Raw genomic sequence first — 18,638 nt, 5'->3', positions numbered from 1 at the left:
ACGACACTTAAAGGAAGTCACTAGGTACCTGAACATTGGAATACCAAACTTCACCAGGACCTACACCGCCACTTTATCAGAAGAGGAGCGTTGGATGATTCGAGTTCAAGTTCCAGGAAGGACATTCACACCAGTAACTGAGCCCATAAAGTTTTCCTTTGATGCACCAACATGGAGTCTAGGGAAGAGCATGGCAGCCCACATCTCCATAGGACGCATCAGCGAAGTTTATCACAAGGATCTTAAGGAGACTATCTACTAGATATGTGGGCGCCGAGATGAGAAATGGGAGATGATCAGCACCAGGAAGGACAAGTCCATTGCAGCTTACATCCAGGAGTTAAACCAGCGCATTCATCACCAGGAGAACCAAATGTGCGCAAGCATGATAGATCTAAAGAAGTTGATGACTAGGAACATGGAGCTTGAAGAGGAACTCAAGTCTACACGTGATGGATACGAGGAGGAAATCACCATACTAGTGGAGATGAATGACGACCTGACAAGGAAGCTAGGAGTATTCATGGGAGACCCTGCGCCAGGAGGAGATGACGACCATCCCAAGGACTACATCATCATCGACGACACCGACTCCGACCCCGACAGTAGTGATGATGATTATGAAGACGAAGCTGGAGCAGATATCATGGAGTCTTCTACCGATCAAAAAATGTAGTAGACCACCATATTATTAGTAGTATTTTTCCCCATGTATATACTACTAGTCCGAGCACTGTAATGATAGTTAGATCGATTGTATGCCCTTGCTTGAAACTGTTTTGGTGTGATATGTTTGTGTTTGTCTCATGTGCATATGGGTAGTGCTTTCTCACTAGACCTCATTCTATTCTAATTCTCTCCCCTCTAAACCCATCAGATGCCTCCGAGACGTGACCCCGAATTTATCTTCCCACCGGAGCTCACTCGGTTGATCCAACAGCAGAATACACTGATGCATTTGCTAGCTTAGAATCAAGGCAACAACAACAACAATAACAACAACCCACCGCCACCACCTCCAGTTGACAACTTAGCCCATTTTCTGAGGTTACAACTGCCGGTGTTTTCCAGTAGCACCGAGCCCATAGTTGCTGATGACTGGCTACGTAGGATTGGAAGGGAGTTGACCACCACAGGTTGCATAGATGCTGAGAAGGTGCATTTTACCGCACACCAATTGGATGGACCTGCAGCCTCATGGTGGGAGAATTACACAACCACTTCCTCTATAGCCAATGTTACTTGGGAGCAGTTTCAGCAAGCATTCCATGAAGTAAATATGCGCTAGAGGCAATAATAAAGTTGTTATTTATATTTCCTTATATCATGATAAATGTTTATTATTCATGCTAGAATTCTATTAATAGGAAACTTAGTACATGTGTGAATACATAGACAAAAAGAGTGTCACTAGTTTGCCTCTACTTGACTAGCTCGTTGAATCAATGATGGTTATGTTTGCTAACCATAGACATGAGTTGTCATTTGATTAATGGGACCACATCGTTAGAGAATGATGTGATTGACTTGACCCATCCGCTAGCTTAGCACAATGATTGTTTAGTTTGTTGCTATTGCTTTCTTCATGACTTATACATGTTCCTATGACTATGAGATTATGTAACTCCCAAGTACTGGAGGAACACCTTTTGTGCTACCAAACGTCACAACGTAACTGGGTGATTATAAAGGAGCTCTACAGGTGTCTCCGATGGTGCTTGTTGAGTTGGCATAGATCGAGATTAGGATTTGTCACTCCGATTGTCGGAGAGGTATCTCTGGGCCCTCTCGGTAATGCACATCACAATAAGCCTTACAAGCAATGTGACTAATGGGTTAGTTGTGGGATGATGCATTACATAATGAGTAAAGAGACTTGCTGGTAACGAGATTGAACTAGGTATTGAGATACCGACGATCGAATCTCGGGCAAGTAACATACCGATGATAATGGGAACAACGTATGTTGTTATGCGGTTTGACCGATAAAGATCTTCGTAGAATATGTAGGAGCCAATATGAGCATCCAGGTTCCGCTATTGGTTATCGACCGGAGACGAGTCTTGGTCATGTCTACATAGTTCTCGAACCCGTAGGGTCCGCACACTTAAAGTTCGGTGACGATTGGTAATATGGGTTTATGTGTTTTGATGTACCGAAGGTAGTTCGGAGTCCCGGATATGATCACGGACATGACGAGGAGTCTCGAAACGGTCGAGACATAAAGATTGATATATTGGAAGCCTATATTTGGACATCGGAATAGTTCCGGGTGAAATCGGGATTTTACCGGAGTGCTGGGGGGTTACGGGAACCCCCTGGGGGTTAATGGGCCTTGTTGGGCCCTAGTGGAGAGAGAGAGGGGCCGGCCAGGGCAGGCCGCGTGCCCCCTCCCCTTGAGTCTGAATAGGACAAGGAAGGGGGGGCGCCCCCCTTGCCTTTCCCCTCTCCCACTCCTTCCTTCCCCCTCCTAGTGGGACTAGGAAAGGGGAGTCCTACTGCCACTAGGAGGACTCCTCCTCCTCTTGGCGTGCCCTGCTAGGGCCGGCCGGCCTCCCCCCTTGATCCTTTATATACAGGGGCAGGGGGGCACCCCAAGATACAGAAGTTGATCAGTTGATCTTTTAGCCGTGTGCGGTGCCCCCTCCACCATAATCCACCTCGGTCATATCGTAGCAGTGCTTAGGCGAAGCCCTGCGTCGGTAGCATCATCATCACCGTCATCACGCCGTCATGCTGGCAGAACTCTCCCTTGAAGCTCTGCTGGATCGGAGTTCGTGGGACATCGCCGAGCTGAACGTGTGCTGAACTCGGAGGTGCCGTACGTTCGGTACTTGGATCGGTCAGATCATGAAGATGTACGACTACATCAACCGCATTCTCATAACGCTTCCTCTTACGGTCTACGAGGGTATGTGGACGACACTCTCCCCTCTCGTTGCTATGCATCACCATTATCTTGCGTGTGCGTAGGATTTTTTTTGAAATTACTGTGTTCCCCAACAGTGGCATCCGAGCCAGGTTTATGCGTAGATGTTATATGCACGAGTAGAACACAAAGGAGTTGTGGGCGTGGGTATATACATATTGCTTGCCGTCACTAGTTGATTGTTGATTTAGCGGCATTGTTGGATGAAGTAGCCCAGACCGACATTACGCGTACGCTTACGCCAGACTGGTTCTACCGACGTGCTTCGCACAAAGGTGGCTAGTGGGTGTCTGTTTCTCCAGCTTTAGTTGAATCGGATTCAATGAACAGGTTTCTTTCTGAATATCAAAAAGCAATCACTATACCGCGTTGTAGTTTTTGATGCGTAGGTAAGAACGGTTCTTGCTCAGCCCATAGCAGCCACATAAAACTTGCAACAACAAAGTAGAGGACGTCTAACTTGTTTTTGCAGGGCATGTTGTGATGTGATATGGTCAAGACATGATGCTAAATTTTATTGTATGAGATGATCATGTTTTGTAACACAGTTATCGGCAACTCACGGGAGCCATATGGCTCTCGCTTTATTGTACGAAATGCAATCACCCTGTAATTGTTTTACTTTATCACTAAGCGGTAGCAATAGTTGTGGAGGCAATAGTTGGTGTGACGAAAATGATGCTTCGATGGAGATCAAGGTGTCAAGCCGGTGACGATGGTGATCATGATGGTGCTTGGAGGTGGAGATCACAGGCACAAGATGATGATGGCCATATCATATCACTTATATTGATTGCATGTGATGTTTATCTTTTATGCATCTTATTTTGCTTAGATCGATGGTAGCATTATAAGATGATCTTTCACTAAATTTCAAGGTATAAGTGTTCTCCCTGAGTATGCACCATTGCGAAAGTTCATCGTGCCGAGACACCACGTGATGATTGGGTGTGATAAGCTCTACTTCACATACAACGGGTGCAAGCTATTTTTGCACACACAGAATACTCGGATTAAACTTGATGAGCCTAGCATATGCAGATATGGCCTCGGAACACTGAGACCGAAAGGTCGAGCATGAATCATATAGTAGATATGATCAACATAGTGATGTTAACCATTGAAAACTACTCCATCTCACGTGATGATCGGACATGGTTTAGTTGATATGGATCACGTGATCACTTAGATGATTAGAGGGATGTCTGTCTAAGTGGGAGTTCTTAAGTAATATGATTAATTGAACTTTAATTTATCATGAACTTAGTACCTGATAGTATTTTGCATATCTATGTTGTTGTAGATAGATGGCCCGTGTTGTTGTTCCATTGAATTTTAATGCGTTCCTTGAGAAAGCAAAGTTGAAAGATGATGGTAGCAATTACACAGACTGGGTCCGTAACTTGAGGATTATCCTCATTGCTGCACAGAAGAATTACATCTTGGAAGCACCGCTAGGTGCCAAACCTGCTACAGGAGCAACGCCAGATGTTATGAACGTCTGGCAGAGCAAAGCTGATGACTACTCGATAGTTCAGTGTGCCATGCTTTATGGCTTAGAACCGGGACTTCAACGACGTTTTGAATGTCATGGAGCATATGAGATGTTCCAAGAGTTGAGGCTAATATTTCAAGCAAATGCCCGGATTGAGAGATATGAAGTCTCCAATAAGTTCTATAGCTGCAAGATGGAAGAGAATAGTTCTGTCAGTGAGCATATACTCAAAATGTCTGGGTATAACAATCACTTGATTCAACTGGGAGTTAATCTTCCGGATGATAGTGTCATTGACATAATTCTTCAATCACCGCCACCAAGCTACAAGAGCTTCGTGATGAACTATAATATGCAAGGGATGGATAAGACAATTCCCGAGCTCTTCGCGATGCTAAAGGCTGCGGAGGTAGAAATCAAGAAGGAGCTTCAAGTGTTGATGGTCAACAAGACCACTAGTTTCAAGAAAAAGGGTAAAGGGAAGAAGGGGAACTTCAAGAAGAACGGCAAGCAAGTTGCTGCTCAAGTGAAGAAGCCCAAGTCTGGACCTAAACCTGAGACTGAGTGCTTCTACTGCAAAGGGACTGATCACTGGAAGCGGAACTGCCCCTAGTATTTGGCGGATAAGAAGGATGGCAAGGTGAACAAAGGTATATGTGATATACATGTTATTGATGTGTACCTTACTAATGCTCGTAGTAGCACCTGGGTATTTGATACTGGTTTTGTTGATAATATTTGCAACTCGAAATAGGGACTACAGATTAAGCGAAGATTGGCTAAGGACAAGGTGACGATGCGCGTGGGAAATGGTTCCAAAGTCGATGTGATCGCGGTCGACACGCTACCTCTACATCTACCTTCGGGATTAATTTTAGACCTGAATAATTGTTATTTGGTGCCAGCGTTGAGCATGAACATTATATTTGGATCTTGTTTGATGTGAGACGGTTATTCATTTAAATATGAGAATAATGCTTGTTCTATTTATATGAGTAATATCTTTTATGTTCATGCACCCTTGAAGAGTGGTCTATTTTTGATGAATATCGATAGTAGTGATACACATATTCATAATATTGAAGCTAAAAGATGCAGAGTTGATAATGATAGTGCAACTTATTTGTGGCGCTGCCGTTTAGGTCATATTGGTGTAAAGCGCATGAAGAAACTCCATTCTGATGGACTTTTGGAATCGCTTGATTACGAATCACTTGGTACTTGCGAACCATGCCTCATGGGCAAGATGACTAAAACGCCGTTCTCCGGAACTATGGAGCGAGCAATAGATTTATTGGAAATCATACATACTGATGTGTGTGGTCCGATGAATGTTGAGGCTCGCGGCGGTTATCGTTATTTTCTCACCTTCACAGATGATTTGAGCAGATATGGGTATATCTACTTGATGAAACATAAGTCTTAAACATTTGAAAAGTTCAAAGAATTTCAGAGTGAAGTGGAAAATCATCGTAACAAGAAAATAAAGTTTCTACGATCTGATCGTGGAGGAGAATATTTGAGTTACGAGTTTGGTCTTCATTTGAAACAATGCGGAATAGTTTTGCAACTCACGCCACCCGGAACACCACAGCGTAATGGTGTGTCTGAACGTCGTAATCATACTTTACTAGATATGGTGCGATCTATGATGTCTCTTACTGATTTACCACTATTGTTTTGGGGTTCTGCTTTAGAGACGGCTGCATTCTCATTAAATAGGGCACCATCTAAATCCGTTGAGACGACGCCTTATGAACTGTGGTTTGGTAAGAAACCAAAGTTGTAGTTTCTTAATGTTTGGGGCTGCGATGCTTATGTGAAAAAGCTTCAACCTGATAAGCTCGAACCCAAATAGGACAAATGTGTCTTCATAGGATACCCAAAGGAGACTGTTGGGTACACCTTCTATCACAGATCCGAAGGCAAGACATTCGTTGCTAAGAATGGATCCTTTCTAGAGAAGGAGTTTCTCTCAAAAGAAGTGAGTGTGAGGAAAGTAGAACTTGATGAGGTAACTGTACCTTCTCCCTTATTGGAAAGTAGTTCATCACAAAAATCTATTCCTGTGACTCCTACACCAATTAGTGAGGAAGCTAATGATGATGATCATGTGACTTCAGATCAAGCTACTACTGAACCACGTAGGTCAACCAGAGTAAGATCCGCACCAGAGTGGTATGGTAATCCTGTTATGGAGGTTATGTTACTAGACCATGACGAACCTACGAACTATGAGGAAGCGATGATGAGCCTAGATTCCGCAAAATGGCTTGAGTCCATGAAATCTGAGATGGGATCCATGTATGAGAACAAAGTATGGACTTTGGTTGACTTGCCCGATGATCGGCAAGCCATCGAGAATAAATGGATTTTCAAGAAGAAGACTGACGCTGACGGTAATATTACTGTCTACAAAGCTCGACTTGTTGCGAAAGGTTTTCGACAAGTTCAAGGAGTTGACTACGTTGGGACTTTCTCACCCGTAGCGATGCTTAAGTCCGTCCGTATCATGTTAGCAATTGCCGCATTTTATGATTATGAAATTTGGCAAATGGATGTAAAGACTGCGTTCCTGAATGGATTTCTGGAAGAAGAGTTGTATATGATGCAACCTGAAGGTTTTATCGATCCAAAGGATGCTAACAAAGTGTGACATCTCCAACGATCCATCTATGGACTGGTGCAAGCATCTCGGAGTTGGAATAAATGTTTTGATAGTGTGATCAAAGCATATGGTTTTATACAGACTTTTGGAGAAGCCTATATTTACAAGAAAGTGAGTGGGAGCTCTGTAGCATTTCTAATATTATATGTGGATGACATATTGTTGATTGGAAATGATATATAATTTCTGGATATCATAAAAGGATACTTGAAGAAGAGTTTTTCAATGAAAGACCTCGGTGAAGCTGCTTATATATTGGGCATCAAGATCTATAGAGATAGATTAAGACGCCTAATTGGACTTTCACAAAGCACATAACTTGATAAAGTGTTGAAGAAGTTCAAAATGCCCGACCACTGCAGAAGATAGAGAGAAAATGAAAGATGTTCCCTGTGCTTCAGCCATAGGCTCTATCATGTATGTAATGCTGTGTACCAGACCTGATGTGTGCCTTGCTATTAGTTTAGCAGGGAGGTACCAAAGTAATCCAGGAGTGGCTCACTGGACAGCGGTCAAGAACATCCTGAAATACCTAAAAAGGTCTAAGGATATGTTTCTGGTTTATGGAGGTGACAAAGAGCTCGTCGTAAATGGTTACGTCGATGCAAGCTTTGACACTGATCCGGATGACTCTAAGTCACAAACCGGATACGTATTTATATTGAATGGTGGAGCTGTTAGTTGGTGCAGTTCTAAGCAAAGCGTCATGGCGGGATCTACGTGTGAAGCGGAGTACATAGCTACTTCAGAAGCAGCAAATGAAGGAGTTCATATCCGATCTAGGTGTCATACCTAGTGCATCGGGTCCAATGAAAATCTTTTGTGACAATACTGGTGCAATTGCCTTGGCAAAGGAATCCAGATTTCACAAGAGAACCAAGCACATCAAGAGACACCTCAATTCCATCTGCGACCAAGTCAAGGAGGGAGACATAGAGATTTGCAAGATACATACGGATCTGAATGTTGCAGACCCATTGACTAAGCCTCTCTCACGAGCAAAACATGATCAAAACCAATACTCCATGGGTGTTAGAATCATGTAACACCCGGATAATTAGGCTACAGTAAAACTCTCCTAATAATGCCATGTCATCTCTGTTACTGTTGCTAATCAAGTGTTAGTTCAAAACATTTCAAATTCAAAAATGAATTAGTGACAAGCACCCAAAGTTTTCAAAAGTTGAAACAAAAATGTTCGGTCAGTGGCAAATATGGCATAGGTAATTATGGTGTAGAAGACACAATTTTATAAAATACTTAAATGCCCTAAACTAAATAAAACAAAAAGGAGAAATAAATAAAAGAAAAGAAAACACAAAAAAACAGAAAACAAAACTAACAAAAAGGGGGAAAAGAACCACCCCGGGCTCCGGCCCAGCAGCCCCCGGCCCAACTAGGCCATGTCCCAGCTAGACTGGCCCACCCCGGCGCCCTACTAGGTCGCCCCGACCCCCTGGTCAAACCCTAACCACCCTCACTCACCCCCTCGCTCTCCCCTCCCCCCTGATCCAGATTGGATCGGGGCACAAACCGTCAGGCGCCACGCCTCCTTGGATCCACGCCGCCGCCGAACGCCGTCGCCACCTCGCCGGCCTGCACCTCGTCACCGCGTAGCCGTCGTCTTCGTTGCCCCCGCTGCGCCCAGCGCGTGCGTGTCCGTGCTCCTGCGCGCCCGCGGCCCGCGCTTACCTTGCCTGCCGCGCTCCCACACGCCCACGGCCCGCGCTCACCTCGCCTGCCACGCTCCCACGCGCCCGCGGCCAACGCACACCTGCGCCCCGTGCACGCCAGTCGCCGCGTCGTCCCGCTGCTCCCTCACTCACCCTCCCGCACTCTCTGTTGCGTGCTGCGGCTGCGCTGTGCCTGCTATCGCCGGCAGCTCGTCCCGGCCGTGCCGTGCCTCGCTCATGTTTCCTCCCTCGCCGCACTCCGCCTGGCCCCGCAGCCGTCCTGCTCGCCGGCGCTCCCACGCGGGTGTAGCCGTGCATGGCGCTCGCGCCCATCGGGCGCCCTGTGCCCGTTCTCCCGCAACGCCCGACCCGTTATGGCCCTAGGGCCAATGACGTGTGAGGCCCCGCCCACAGAACGTTTTATAAAAATAATTAAAAAATAAACAAATAATAATTAAATTAATTAACTAAAGAATTAATTAAGTTAATTAATCATAATTAGATTAATGTAATCACTAATTAACCTAATTAACTGTTAGTTAATTAATCAGTCTATGACCAGTGGGACCCACACGTCAGTTTGACCAGTCAACACCTCTGTTGACTGCTGACGTCATGCTGACGTCATTATGACATCAGCAAACACTATTCTGGATAATGTTGTATTATAATAATTAAATAAATGCTAAAAATGACTTAAATCTTTTAAAATTAATATAAAATAAACCGTAGCTCGGATGGAAAAACTTTGTACATGAAAGTTGCTTAGAACAACGAGACGAATCTGGATACGCAGCCCGTTCGTCCGCCACACATCCCTAGCATAGCAAACACGCAACTTTCCCCCTCCGATTCATCTATCCGAAAACGCGAAACACCGAGGATACTTTCTCGGATGTTTTCCCCCTTCGCCGGTATCATCTCATACTGCGTTAGGGCACACCTAGCACCGTTACTTGTCATGTCATGCATCGATATGCATCTGTTTGCATTGTATTTATTGTTTGTTCCCCCTCTTCTCTCCGGTAGACTACGAGACCGATGCCGCTGCTGGTGCCCCGACCGACTACGTTATTGACGACCCCTACTTGTCGGAGCAACTAGGCAAGCCCCCCTTGATCACCAGATATCACGTATTCTTATCTCTACTGCTTGCATTAGAGTAGTGTAGCATGTTACTGCTTTCCGTTAATCCTATGCTGCTGCATAGCCTGTCATTGTTGCTACAGTTATTGATACCTTACATGCAATCCTAATTGCTTAGTATAGGATGCTAGTTTATCATCAGTGGCCCTACACTCTTGTTTGTCTGCCACACTATACTATCGGGCCATGATCACTCGGGAGGTGATCACGGGTATATACTTATATGTAATATATGATACTTGTGGTGACTAAAGACGGGTCGGCTCGTAGAGTACCCGCGAGTGATTCATGGATTGGGTCTGAAAGGACGTTTGTCCCGACGGCCCTCTGAGTGGATCTTTGTGGCGGAGCGACATGGTAGGTTGAGACCACCTAGGAGAGAGGTGGGCCTAGCCCTGGTCGGCGTCCGCGGATATTTCAAAATAACACGCTTAATGAGATCTTGGCATTTGACCTGAGTCTGGCCACTGGCCTATACGCACTAACCAACTACGCGGGAACAATTATGGGCACTCAACATCGTGGTATCAGCCGAAGCCTTCGCGATGTCAGCGACTGAGCGGCGCGCGCCGGATTGGACCATAAGCCTGCTCTTGTATTAAGGGGGCTAGGTCTGCTTCCGGCCGGCCACGCAACGTGCAGGTGTGCAATGGGCGATGGGCCCAGACCCCTGCGCCATAGGATTTAGACCGGCGTGCTGACCTCTCTGTTGTGCCTAGGTAGGGCTGCGACGTGTTGATCTTTCGAGGCAGGGCATGACCCAGGAAAGTGTGTCCGGCCAAAGGGGATCGAGCGTGTTGGGAAATGTGGTGCACCCCTGCAGGGAAGTTTATCTATTCGAATAGCCGTGTTCCTCGGGAAAAGGACGACCCGGAGTTGTACCTTGACCTTATGACAACCAGAACCGGATACTTAATAAAACACACCCTTCCAAGTGCCAGATACAATCGGTGATCGCTCTCTCACAGGGCGATGAGGGGATGATCACCGGGTAGGATTATGCTATGCGATGATACTTGGTTAACTTACCATCTACTCTCTTCTTTTGCTGCAAGATGGAGGCTGCCAGAAGCGTAGTCTTCGATAGGACTAGCTATCCCCCCTCTTATTTCGGCATTCTGCAGTTCAGTCCACATATGCTACCCCTTTTCCATTTGATACCAATGCATACATATGTAGTGTAGCTCCTTGCTTGCGAATACGTTGGATGAGTACTCATGGTTGCTTTGCTCCCCCTTTTCCCCCATTCTATACCCGTTTGTTGCGACCAGACGACGGAGTCCAGGAGCCAGACGCCACCGTCGACGACGACTCCTACTACACTAGAGGTGCCTACTACCACGTGCAGGCCCCTGACGATGACCAGGAGTAGTTTAGGAGGATCCCAGGCAGGAGGCCTGCGCCTCTTTCGATATGTATCCCTATTTTGTGCTAGCCTTCTTAAGGCAAACTTGTTTACCTATGTCTGTACTCAGATATTGTTGCTTCCGCTGACTCGTCTATGATCGAGCTCTTGTATTCGAGCCCTCGAGGCCCCTGGCTTGTAATATGATGCTTGTATGACTTTTTTTAATTGTAGAGTTGTGTTGTGATATCTTCCTGTCAGTCCCTAATCTTGATCGTACACATTTGCGCGTATGATTAGTGTATGGTTGAATCGGGGGCGTCACAAGTTGGTATCAGAGCCGACTGCCTGTAGGAAGCCCCTTCCACACTCCTTGGCCGAAGTCGAGTCTAGACATTACAAAACTTTTTACTAACATGGCTGTGTGTCTTACGGGCCCACGTCGCCATTTGGGTGGTATTAGGATCTTTTACTCCTCGATCCTTACTCTGGGACTCTGAGCTCTCTTCTACTCGGGTTAAACGAATTTACTAACTCTAACATTAGGATCCCGTGACCACATTCACCCCAAAGTTGGATAAGCCCTAGCTATTCCTTAGAGTAGTATATTGAACATTATCCACACTGTCATTTGACTCCTTTGAAACATCTTTGTTTTCAGATGGAATCCACGAGGCAGGTCGCGCGCCACATGGCGACCATTGGTGCCTCAGGATCACCTATTGTGTTGGTTGAGATGATGACCTATCTGGGTTATCGCTGGCACCCTGAGTACACCGTCTATGAGGAGTATCAGGACATTAACCAGGAACAGTACCGTGTCATCGTCCACCTCTACTCTCGGGAGTATGACTCCACTACCATGCTGCACACTGCTCATGGTGTTGGAGTGACTATCGACATGGCAGTCCACGATGCTGCTTATGCTGCTCTAACACATCTTCGTGGAGAGCATCGGGAGTTGGACACCTCCCCTTTTAGGCACATTGCTATCACATCCGATGTTGGTGCGGAGGGGTACTACGCTGATGCCTACTCCACTGTCACCCGAGAGCCCTTCTACCATCAGAACCTGGTTCTGCATGCTGATGGGCTGTGAGGGAGTCCTGGATTAGGGGGTCTCCGGACAGCCGGACTATATCCTTTGGCCGAACTGTTGGACTATGAAGATACAAGATTGAAGACTTCGTCTCGTGTTCGGATAGGACTCTACTTGGCGTGGAAGGCAAGCTAGGCAATACAGATATGTATATCTCCTCCTTTGTAACCGACCTTGTGTAACCCTAGCCCCCTCCGGTGTCTATATAAATCGGAGGGTTTTAGTCCGTAGGACAACATACAATCATACCATAGGCTAGCTTCTAGGGTTTAGCCTCTCCGATCTCGTGGTAGATCAACTCTTGTAATACTCATATCATCAAGAATAAATCAAGCAGGACGTAGGGTTTTACCTCCATCAAGAGGGCACGAACCTGGGCAAAACATTGTGTTCCCTGCCTTCTGTTACCATCCGCCTTAGATGCATTGTTCGGGACCCCCTACTCTTGTAATACTCATATCATCAAGAATAAATCAAGCCGGATCTCGGGTAGGGGGTCCCGAACTGTGCGTCTAAGGCGGATGGTAACAGGAGGCAGGGAACACGATGTTTTACCCAGGTTCGGGCCCTCTTACCCAAGATCCGCCGGTTTTGACGCCGACATTGGTGCTTTCATTGAGAGTTCCTCTGTGTCGTCGCCGTTAGGCTTGATGGCTCCTACTATCATCGATAGCGATGCAGTCCAGGGTGAGACTTTTCTCTCGGGACAGATATTTGTGTTCGGCGGCTTCACACTGCGGGCCAACTCGCTTGGCCATCTGGAGCAGATCGAAAGTTACGCCCCTGGCCACCAGGTCAGGTTTGGAAGCTTAAATTACACGGCCGATATCCGCGGAGACTTGATCTTCGACGGATTCGAGCCCCTGCCTTGTGCACCACGCGGTCACGATGAGTACGATTTAGCTCTACCATCGGACCGTATTCAGGAGATCGCACCGACAGCCGCTCCGAGCCTCAATTCGGAGCCAGTTGCGCCATCCATGGACGGGTGGATAGACCCCGTCACGGAGGCCGTATCCTCAGCGACGATCGAGCCGAATATCGACCTTACCCTTCACGAGAGCCGTGTTGCCAAACTGCCGGATCCTTCTCCGGCCACGGACTCCGAACCGCCTGCGCCCATTCCTATCGAATCCGATTGGGCGCCGATCATGGAGTTTACCTCCGCGGATATTTTTCAGCACTCGCCCTTCGGCGACATACTGAACTCATTAAGGTCTCTCTCCTTGTCAGGAGGATCCTGGCCGAACTATGTTCGGCAGGATTGGGATGCGGATGACGAAGAAATTCGCCGCCCACCCACCACCCACTTAGTAGCCACTTTCGACGACTTAACCGACATGCTCGACTTCGACTCCGAAGACATCGACGGTATGGACGACGATGCGGGAGACGAAGAGGAACCACTGCCCACAGGGCACTGGACAGCCACCTCATCATACGATATATACATGGTGGACACACCCAAAGAAGGCAATGGCGACGAGACAACGGAGGATGACCCCTCGAAGAAGCAACCCAAGCGCCGGCGTCAGCAGCACCGTTCTAAGTCCTGCCAAGGCAAAAGTGGTGATACCGGCACAGGAGATAATAGCACTCCGGACAGTGCCGAAGACGGCAATAATACCCTCCAGCAAGATTTAGGGCAGGAGGATGGAGAAGCCAGCCCTCCAGAGAGAGCGGCAGATGGAGAGGCGGAGGATGATAATTACATGCCTCCCTCCGAAGACGAGGCAAGCCTCGACGATGACGAATTCGTCGTGCCTGAGGATCCCGTCGAACAAGAGCGCTTCAAGCGCCGGCTTATAGCCACGGCAAATAGCCTTAAGAAAAAGCAACAACAGCTTCAAGCTGATCAAGATTTGCTAGCCGACAGATGGTCCGAAGTCCTTGCGGCCGAGGAATATAAACTCGAACGCCCCTCCAAGAATTACCCAAAGTGCAGGTTGCTACCCCAACTGGAGGAGGAAGCACTGAAACCTAAATCCCCGGCGTATGACGCGGCTGACCGGCCACCTCGTGGCCGCGACAGAGAGGCATTCTAGCCAAAAGCTCAGCCCGCACCCTGACGCTATTCAAATAAAAAGGCATGGGGAAATATGCCAGACCTGTGAGACGTATTGGAGGACAAAGCAAAACATGCAAGATTGATCTACGGATCATGAGGGCGCGCCACTATGCGAAACGATAATCGTCACGCCGGATACAGTAAAAGTAAGTTCGGCCGGGCCGAACACAGCGGGCAAGACTCATTTGAGCTGCGTCGCGATATAGCCCAGTATAGAGGCACCGCACACCCCTTATGCTTCACAGACGAAGTAATGGATCATCAAATCTCAGAGGGTTTCAAACCCGTAAATATAGAATCATACGACGGCACAACAGATCCTGCGGTATGGATCGAGGATTTCCTCTTGCACATCCACATGGCCCACGATGATGACCTACACGCCATCAAATACCTCCCACTCAAACTCAAAGGACCAGCTCGGCATTGGCTCAACAGCTTGCCAGCATAGTCCATTGGCTGTTGGGAAGATCTGGAAGCCGCATTCCTCGACAACTTTCAGGGCACTTATGTGTGAGCACCAGATGCCGATGACTTGAGCCACATAATTCAGCAGCCAAAGGAATCGGCCAGGCAATTCTGGGCACGGTTCCTAACAAAGAAAAATCAAATCATCGACTGTCCGGATGCAGAGGCCCTAGCAGCTTTCAAGCACAACATCCGCGACGAATGGCTCGCCCGACACCTTGGCCAGGAAAAGTCGAAATCTATGACAGCCCTCACGACACTCATGACCCGCTTCTGTGCGGGAGAGGACAGCTAGTTGGCTCGCAGCAATAACATATCAAAGAACCATGGTACTTCGGATACCAAGGACAGCAATGGCAGGTCATGTCACAACAAACATAAGCGCCACATTAACAGCGACAATACCGAGGATACGGCAGTCAATGCCGGATTCAAAGGCTCTAAACCCGGTCAGCGGAAAAAGCCATTCAAAAGAAGCACTCCGGGCCCGTCCAGTTTGGACTGTATACTCGATCGCTCATGCCAAATACACGGCACCCCCGACAAGCCAGCCAACCACACCAACAGGGATTGTTGGGTGTTCAAGCAGGCCGGCAAGATAAATGCCGAAAAGAAAGATAAGGGGTCACATAGCGATGACGAGGAGGAGCCCTGGTAGCCGAACACCGGAGGACAGAAGAGGTTCCCCCCACAAGTGCGGACGGTGAACATGATATACACAACCCACATCCCCAAGAGGGAGCGGAAGCGTGCGCTCAGGGACGTATATGCGTTGGAGCCAGTCGCCCCAAAGTTCAACCCATGGTCTTCCTGCCCGTTCACCTTCGACCGCAGGGACCACCCCACTAGTATCCGTCATGGCGGATTCGCCGCATTGGTACTAGACCCAATCATTGACGGATTTCACCTCACTCGAGTCCTTATGGATGGCGGCAGCAGCCTGAACCTGCTTTATCATGACACAGTGCGCAAAATGGGTATAGACCCCTCAAGGATCAAACCCACAAAAACGACCTTTAAAGGCGTCATACCAGGTGTAGAGGCCCATTGCACAGGCTCAGTAACACTGGAATTGGTCTTCGGATCTTCGGATAACTTCCGAAGCGAAGAGTTAATCTTTGACATAGTCCCGTTCCGCAGTGGCTACCATGCACTGCTCGGGCGAACCACATTTGCGAGATTCAATGCGGTACCGCATTACGCATATCTCAAGCTCAAGATGCCAGGACCTTGGGGGTCATCACAGTCAATGGAAACACAGAGTGCTCTCTCCGCACGGAGGAGCACACTGCGGCCCTCGCAGCAGAAGCGCAAAGCAGCCTCTTAAGGCAATCCACTAGTTCGGCGATTAAGGACCCGGACACCTTCAAGCGCGCCCGGAGTAATCGGCAACATGACCTCCTGGCATGTTCCGAGCTCGCATAGCAATGCGGCCCCCACCCCGGTCCCAGCCAAACGGCGAAATCCGTGCCACGCGTACATAATTACGCATTAAAAATACCATGGGCACAGGCGGGGAGGGGGGCACGACTGCGGCACGCTCCAAGTCGCGGCTTAAACCGCACTAGGGGCTTCCCGCTTTGTTATTTTTCTCTTTCAGGACTTTAATATCTGGAAACCCTGTCCGGCAGCATGATTGTCGAACACATGATGCAGCAACTTAGGAGGTAGAAAGATACGTCACACCACGGAACTCCCAGGTGGATTACGATAACGAGTGAAATATTTGCTTTAATACTATTCCTCAGCTTGCCCTTGGAAGGGACATGTCAAACAGTCCTACTTTTTGCTTATCGCACTACTTGTATCATTCTGCTTTAACGCACCTTTTTGAATAAATAATGCATAGCATTAAGACTACTATTGCATTCTTTCTTTCTATATATATGTTCATTCATGACATCTAGCACCCGTACACTCTAGTAAGGCCAATACGCTAGGGGCTTAAGCATACCCCATAATACGGCGTGAGAAGTCCGAACACTTTCGACAGTGTGGCACCCCGAACTTATAGCATTATATGCATCAGCTCCGAATCATGTCTTGGGTCAATAGTTGGGTTTGCCCGGCTCCCATGTTTTGGTACCTTACGTTCCGCTATATCGGCTAAGGTAGCACTGGGAGAACTACTGCGATTGTGCCCCGATTCCGCTGGGCTAAGCACCTCAGTAGAGAAAGCCCAGTAGCCCCCGAGCCTTAATGCGGGCACGGGTGGCCGAATTAAGGATCGATATCCATAGTAAAATCACAAATTATGTGTAATGACTCTATGTATCCAAGTACTTTACATCCTTAGTGCTCGGATCCGCATTGTACAAAACTTTGTTGACCGACCATCGGCTTCCAGCTCCTCGGCTAGTAGCCGAGGAGTGTTTGTCCTACTTTATAAAGCCTTTATGAGGGCAAAGATTTACGACAAACAAGGCAATCTGGCCATACGGTTTTATAAACAAAGGTACGCAGAGAGATATGTTATATTACTGTTTAACATAAGAAATGTCTTCCAAAGAAAATAGTCCCGCTATCGGTTCCTTTCTTTGGGTTGTCATGCTAAGCATGATCATGAAACCTCAGCTCTAATGTAAGAGCAAAATATCGAGGATTTAGTTTGGGAGGCCAGTTAATAGCCCCCGGTAGTGTTCGGCGACAGTCGAGGTCAAGCCGTAAACACTTCGGCCATTGTTATGAATGGCCCATCATTTAACATCGTCATCGATTCACTGACCAGTTTACGCTTATTGTGACAGTCATTTTTCGGCTTTCTCCACTGATGTGCTTAACCATGTGAGTTGGAATCACAATCACAGTGGTCCTCCCTTTGCACACCTAGCCGAACAAAGTGGAACATAGGAGGCAAGCGTAGGAGCCGGGAAACCCAACTATTGACCAAAGACACAATTTGAAACCAATGCATATATAGTGAGATCCGAGAATGTTTTCTCCGAATCTATAAAGGTGTCCGGCACTGCACTGTGAGACTTGTGCTGGAAACACACAAATAGTTTAAAAGTGCCAAAAATCTTGGAAAACCAAAAAACGTCAGTAAAAACATGATGTCCGAACAAGATCAAGTGTTCGGTGCCAATCCAAAAATTGGAAGAGAAAGAAAAAATTGTGCTTCTGTCGTGTTTTGACAACGACCAAGAAGAAAACATATTTACAGCTCATATATAAATTTTAAGAGCCCCCAAGTGACTTGGGTAAGAATTTTATGTATAATGATTGTATGTACCGAAGTACTTATATCATATTTGTATTCACCCGAACTTTAAACGAGTCTTAACCGACCGTCGGCTTCTCCCTCTTCGGCCAAGGGCCAAAAAGTGTCATGTACTCCGCCTGTCGAGAGTATCGACGGTGTTTCCGATGACCAGGCAATCAGGCCATAAGGCTGTAACAGACAAAGCGCGCTCAGGGAACTTATGCTATATTACTAACAAAGTGTAAGAAGCATCTTCGAAGAAAATAGTACCCCCACCGATACCTTTCTTCGGTGCTCATTATTACTATGAGACTTGTGCAATAGATTTTTTGTACTCATGAGTTCCGTTGTGTGCCGACCATGATTGAAAACAATAAGAGCGCTAGGTTTCGGCTTCACCCATTCTGAGGTCAGAGCTCGGATGACCCGGTCGTGATAATCGCAGGGGTGCTCCCTTTACTCCCTAGCCGAACAATCGGGAATGTAGGGGTAAGCACAGGAGCTAGGCAACCCAGCTTGCAAATCGCTTAGGTCAATATGGTGCA

The sequence above is a fragment of the Triticum urartu genome, chromosome 3A (assembly GCF_056163025.1).
Source record: "Triticum urartu cultivar PI428250 chromosome 3A, HENAU_Tu73, whole genome shotgun sequence".
Lineage (NCBI taxonomy): Eukaryota > Viridiplantae > Streptophyta > Magnoliopsida > Poales > Poaceae > Triticum > Triticum urartu.
Note: the sequence above shows the minus strand (reverse complement) of the source record.